The sequence below is a fragment of the Triticum dicoccoides genome, chromosome 3B (assembly GCF_002162155.2).
Source record: "Triticum dicoccoides isolate Atlit2015 ecotype Zavitan chromosome 3B, WEW_v2.0, whole genome shotgun sequence".
Lineage (NCBI taxonomy): Eukaryota > Viridiplantae > Streptophyta > Magnoliopsida > Poales > Poaceae > Triticum > Triticum dicoccoides.
The window spans coordinates 433,432,870-433,439,747 of record NC_041385.1 but is presented as its reverse complement, the minus strand read 5'-3'; positions in this window follow the sequence as shown (position 1 = coordinate 433,439,747).

Genomic DNA, 6,878 nt, shown 5'->3' with positions numbered 1-6,878 from the left:
CAAGACATAGCATATCTCTCAGAGGGATATCGGTCATCTCTGCGTGGCACTTCTTCAACTGTGAAACGTGGAACACATCGTGAACTCCTGACAATCCTTCGGGTAATTCCAACTTGTAAGCAACTTCTCCCATACGTTCCAAAACTTTGTATGGTCCCACAAAACATGGTGCTAGCTTTCCCTTAACTCCAAAACGGTTAACTCCTCGAAGTGGGGACACATGAAGATACACTCTGTCTCTGACTTCGTAAATTGTCTCCTTGCGTTTAGAATCTGCATAGCTCTTCTTCCTGGACTGGGCTACCTTGAGTCTATCTTGAATCAACTTAACCTTCTCTTCAGACTCTTTAATCAAATTTGGTCCAAACAACTGACGGTCTCCAACTTCATCCCACAACAACGGTGTCCTGCAGCTCCTTCCGTACAAAGCTTCGAAAGGGGCCATCTTCAAACTGGGTTGATAGTTGTTATTGTAAGAGAACTCTGCATACGGAAAATTGTCGTCCCAACTAGATCCATAATTTAGCGCACAAGCTCTCAACATGTCCTCCAAAATCTGATTGACTCTCTCGGTGTGTCCATCTGTCTATGGATGAAAGGATGTACTGAACTCTAGCCTGGTACCCAAAGTTTCGTGCAACTGATTCCAGAACTTTGAGGTAAATTGGGTTCCTCTGTCTGATACAATGGTCCTCGGAACTCCATGCAGACATACGATCCTGGTCATATATATCTTTTCCAACTTAGCACTGGTGTAAGTGGTCTTCGCTGGGATGAAATGAGCCGTCTTCGTCAAACGATCGACTACAACCCATATCGAGTCATAGCCTAAACGAGTCCTGGGCAATCGCGTGATAAAATCCATGCCTAGCTTATCCCACTTCCATTCGGGTATCGGCAATGGCTGTAGCAATCCTGCTGCCTTCTGATGCTCTGCCTTTACTCTCTGACATACATCACAAACTGCTACATACTCCGCAATATCCTTCTTCATTCCGGTCCACCAGAAACTATCCTTCAAATCCATATACATCTTGGTATTTCCTGGGTGAATCGAATATAGCGAATCATGGGCCTCTTGCAGAATCAACTTCCTGATCTCAGGGTCATTGGGCACATAAACGCGGTCCTCAAACCATAAGGTATCATGTTCATCCTCACGAAATCCTTTAGCCTTCCCTTTGCTCATCCTTTCCTTTATCTCGGCAATCTCCTTATCCATCTTCTGAGCATCTCTGATATTCTCCATCAAAGTAAACTGAATCTCCAAAGTTGCTACATAGCCTCTCGGAACTATTTCCAAACATAGCTCGCGAAGATCCTCTGCTAACTCCTTGGGTAACTCTCCGGTCATGAGTGTGTTGACTTGGCTCTTGCGACTCAATGCATCAGCTACTACGTTAGCCTTTCCGGGATGATAATACAACCTCATATCATAATCCTTGATGAGCTCCAACCATCTCCTCTGCCTGAGGTTCAACTCCTTCTGCGTGAAGATATACTTTAAACTCTTGTGATCCGTGTACACCTCACAGTGGTTTCTGATGAGAAAGTGTCTCCATGTCTTCAACGCATGCACTACGGCTGCTAACTCCAAATCATGGGTGGTATAATTCAACTCATGGGGTTTAAGCTGTCGTGAGGCATATGAAACAACTCTTCCCTCCTGCATAAGCACTGCTCCAAGTCCTCGACGAGAAGCGTCGCAATACACCTGATAATCCTTGCATTGATCTGGCAGAATCAACACTGGAGCTGTAACCAAACATTTCTTCAACTCCTGAAAACTGGCCTCGCATTCCTCAGTCCATTTGAACTTGGTGTCCTTCTTCAACAACTCTGTCATAGACTTAGCAATCTTCGAGAAATTCTCAATGAACCTCCGGTAGTATCCTGCGAGTCCAAGAAAACTCTGGATCTCTCCAACAGACGTGGGTGCTTCCCAATTTGTCACAGTGACAACCTTGTTGGGGTCTATGGCTATTCCTTCTCCGGATATAACATGTTTGAGGAATCCAACTTCCTTCAACCAAAACTCACACTTGCTGAACTTGGCATATAACTGATGTTCTCTGAGCTTCCCAAGTACCAAACGCAAATTCTCCTTATGCTCCTCTTCATTCTTCGAGTAGACCAATATGTCATCAATGAACACCATGAAGAACTTATCCAAAAACTCCATAATCACCTTGTTCATCATGTTCATGAAATAGGCAGGTGCGTTAGTCAGACCAAATGACATAACTGTATACTCATATAGCCCATACCTCGTGGTAAAAGCTGTCTTGGGTATATCCTGCTCGCGAATCTTCAGCTGGTGATATCCTGATCGCAGATCGATCTTGGAAAATACTTTAGCTCCTTGCAACTGATCAAATAGATCATTGATCATCGATAGTGGGTACTTGTTCTTGATCGTCATTTCATTCAATCCACGATAATCAACAACCATCCTCAACGATCCATCCTTCTTCTCCACTAGAAGCACTGGTGATCCCCAAGGTGGTGAACTTGGGCGAATATAGCCTTTATCCAGTAACTCCTTAATCTGCTTCTTAATTTCCTCCAAATCCTTTGCGGGCATCCTGTACGGTCTCTTAGAATTGGCCCTGTGCCTGGAAAAAGCTCAATCAAAAACTCAATCTCTCTATCCGGTGGCATGCCTGGCAACTCTTCTGGAAATACATCAGGGAAATCCTTCACCACTGGTACTTCCTCCTGTACAACTCCTGATAAGGAATTCACTTGAGTCCTCTTCAGCACATGCCGGGATACATACTTGATCCTTCTTCCTTCTAGGGTGGTAAGCAAAATTGATTTAATGGCGCAGTCAATGTTCCCTCCATACTTCGATAACCAATCCATGCCTAATATCACATCCAGTCCTTGTGACTCCAATACTATTAGGCCTGAGGGAAACACGTAGTTACCAATCCTTAATGGTAACCGATCACACCATAGACTAGCCATATACTCTGCTCCTGGCGAGGTTACTAACATGGGTGACCTAAGGGCTTGGGTTGGCAGTTTAAACTTATCCACAAATCCCCTTGATATGTATGAATGTGATGCACCAGTATCAAAAAGAACGATTGCAGTAAATGACTTAACCAAGAACTTACCTATTACTGCATCGGGTTGCGCTTCAACCTCCTCCACGCTAACGTGGTTCACTTGTCCCCTGTTGAAAGGGTTGGGCTTCTTCCCAAAGCTTCCATTGCCATTTCCATTCTTTGCTTCAGAACACTCCGTGGCATAATGTCCATTCTTCCCGCACTTGAAACAAGTAATGTGACTTAGATCCTTCTTGGCGGGCGTTGCTGGGTTGGAACAGTTATGGCCGTTGCTTCCTCCATTACCATTACCATTCTTGGGGCCACTATGGTTGTGCGAACTTCCTCCATTGTGATTGTGACCTCCATGGTTATGTTGAAAGGGTCCTCCTGAGTTCGGGGTAAAACGGGGCCTCTCCTGAGCTCCAGAATTGTACTTCCCTTGTCCATACTTCCTCTTGCGGTTGTCAATCTACTACTGCTTTCCTTCAATCGTGAGAGCTCTATCTACCAACTCCTGGTAGTTGTTGAAAGTTGCCACCATCAACTGCATGCTTAGCTCATCATTCAGTCCTTCCAGAAACTTCTCCTGCTTAGCTGCATCCGTAGCAACATCATCTGGGGCATAACATGCTAATTTACTAAAGTCATCCACATACTGGCCAACTGTGTGTCCTCCTTGGCGCAAGCTGCGAAACTCGCGCTTCTTCATGGCCATAGCTCCTGCTGAAACATGGGCGATGCGGAAAGCCTGCTGAAACTAGTCCCATGTGACAGTGTCGATGGGGTAAGTGGCTGTGAAATTCTCCCACCATGATGTTGTGGGTCCATAAAGCTGATGTGCGGCAAAATGCACTCTCTCCGCATTTGTGCATCCTGAAGTGGTCAACTCCCTTCCAATCTTGCGGAGCCAATCATCTGCAACTATCGGCTCAGTGCTACTGGAGAACACCGGCAGATTCAGCCTTAAGAAATGGGCTAAGCGATCAACAGGTGGCGGTGGTGGTGGGTTGTTGTAGTTGTTGTTCCCCTGGTTCTGATTCTGGACTAGTATCTGCATAAATGCATTCTGTTGCTGGATCAACTGAGTGAGCTCCGGTGGGAAAGCAAATCCATTGTCGCGTCTCGGAGGCATCTGATGGGTTTAGAAAAGATAAGAAAACAGGATCTAGAGGGAAAACACTACCCATATGCACATGAGACAAACACAAACAATAACACTTCAATCAATTCAAACAAGGGCATACATCGGTCTAACTATCGTTACAAAAGTGCTCGGACTATACTATATACATGGGGGAATACTACTACTGATGTGGTAGCCGACTAGAAAAATTGATCGGTGGAAGACTCCATGATATCTGCTCCAGCTTCATCAACAAAGTCATCACCGCTATCGTCGGGGTCCGAGTTGGTGTTGTCAATGATGATGTAGTTCTCCGGGTAGGTGGAATCGTTGTCTTCTCCTCCTGGTGCGGGGTCTCCCATGAATACTCCTAGATTCTTGATCAGATTGTCATTCTTCTCCACGAGTATCGTCATTTCCTCCTCATATCCATCGCATGTAGACTTGAGTTCTTCCTCCAGCTCCATGATCTTGGTCATTGCCTTCTTCAGATCTATCATGCCTACGCACATCTGGTTCTCCTGGCGACGAATGTGCTGGTTTAACTCCTGGATGAAAGCTGCAATAGATCTATCCTTCCTGGTGCTGATCATCTCCCATTGCTCATCTCGGCGCCCACAAATATGGTAGATAGTATCCTTGAGATCCTTGTGGTAAACTTCTCCAATGCGTCCCATGCTGATGTGGGCTACCATGCTCTTTCCTAGACTCCGGGTTGGTGCATCAAAGGAAAACTCTATGGGCTCAGTGACTGGCATGAACGTTCTTCCTGGAACATGAACTCGAATCATCCAACGCTCCTCTTCGGCTAAAGTGGCGATGTAGGTCCCGGTGAAACTTGGTGTTCCGATGTTCAAGTACCTAGTAACTTACTTCAAGTGTCGTCCAAAAGGAGTGTCTTCATCCGGTTGCGTGAACTTGTTCCTTGCATCCGCTATCCTAAAGAGTAGAAAAGGGAGGGGTCAGAAATGAGAAGAGAGTAGTGATCTAGGGCTTTAGCTTAGTGGCCGTGTCCTACATTCAGCGTGTGCTCTGATACCATCTTGTAGCGACCAGACCTCAGACAGTCTGATCTCTGTGCATCAGTGTCATCCCTGGATCGGTAATGCTGACACGCACAGTACTTGAAGGATTTATAATAGAGTAGCAATCACACACTTATTACATCAAATGTCTCAAAAGAGAACTTATTACAATAAATATGGTTTAAGGCCATCTAAAACGATAACATCGGAAGGCTTGGAAGATAAAGTGAGTCCATCAACTCCAATGGCATCACTGAGTGAAAGACAACGACTTATGGCACCTTACTCGTCGTCTGAAAAGTCTGCAGCATGAACGTTGCAGCCCGAAACGGGTCAGCACATGGAATATGCTGGCAATGTACACAAGAGGGTAATGAACAGAATAATATCTATCACTACATGCATATATGGCTGGTGGAAAGCTCTATGGTTACAGTTTTACATAAAGCCAATTTTTACCTACAGCAAAGGAATAAATTTTATTTAACTATCATGGTGGTTGTTAAACATTGAGAAGGTTCCTCCAACTCAATTCCAATTAAGAATCATCATTAAACCCAATCAAATTAAATTAAGAGTGATGAGATCAACATGATAATCCAAGAACTAGATACTCAAGATGTCCATAACCGGGGACACGGCTAACCATGATTAGTTTGTACACTCTGCAGAGGTTTGCACACTTTTCCCCACAAGACTCGAATACATCCATGGTCGCAGATTCGAGACATAGTCTTTCTGAAGCATTAACTCTCTACTCTGGATAGACAGTACCACCTACAACCCACTACATCTGCTAGTCTACCTCTTCAAGAGCTTCACGCAACTTAGTCAACTATGCCAGAGCCCATATTGGCTTGTGGATGCACAGGGAAGTTTCTAGCATGAATAATCTTATGATCCCTTTGAGCCTGGGTGGCGGACCGTAGGATCATCACACGGGTACTCCGGGATATCCTAGGACAACACTGTATTCTCCAGGTGTCCTGACAACCACTGGGTACTCCAGGGTGCCTCAAGCAATCCACCTAGATGTGTATTTAAGTAGCCACCTTAATTCAACCATTAATTAACAACACTCACATCTGTCATGAATCACTCGAACCAAACCATGTCTACGAGCATAGCATAGCAATATAAGCAAACGTAGAAGTAACTCCCAAGGGTTTTATAATAAACAGGACAATAGGTACTACCTCATCTACTTCCCAAAACCCACATGTTAATCAGATCCTAACCATGCAATTGTTTAAGGATTGATCTAATGCAATAAAACTGGGTAGTAAAGAGGTATGATCAAAGTGTTACTTGCCTTGCTGATGATCCGTGAAACCTAGAGACTCGTAGTAGCACGCTTCGCACTCCGGGTACTCTATCGCAAACAAACAAGCATACAATAAGCACTCAACTAGAAGCACGGGTAAAACTCAAATAAGAGATCTAACCATAAAGTTCAACTTAAGAACTCCGGTTTGCAAAAAGAATCAAAACAAACGAAGCAACGAAACTCAAACTGCGAAAGAAACAAGCTCCATTTACTATTCTGGACTTACGTCAAATTTTACAGTAGCAAAATCTTGTTCAAGTAGGTTAAACAGAAAGAGGGCTTTGAGACAAAGATCTAGGCGTTTGAATCGCCTGATTCCGATAAACGAGCTAAAAGTTAAACTAAAA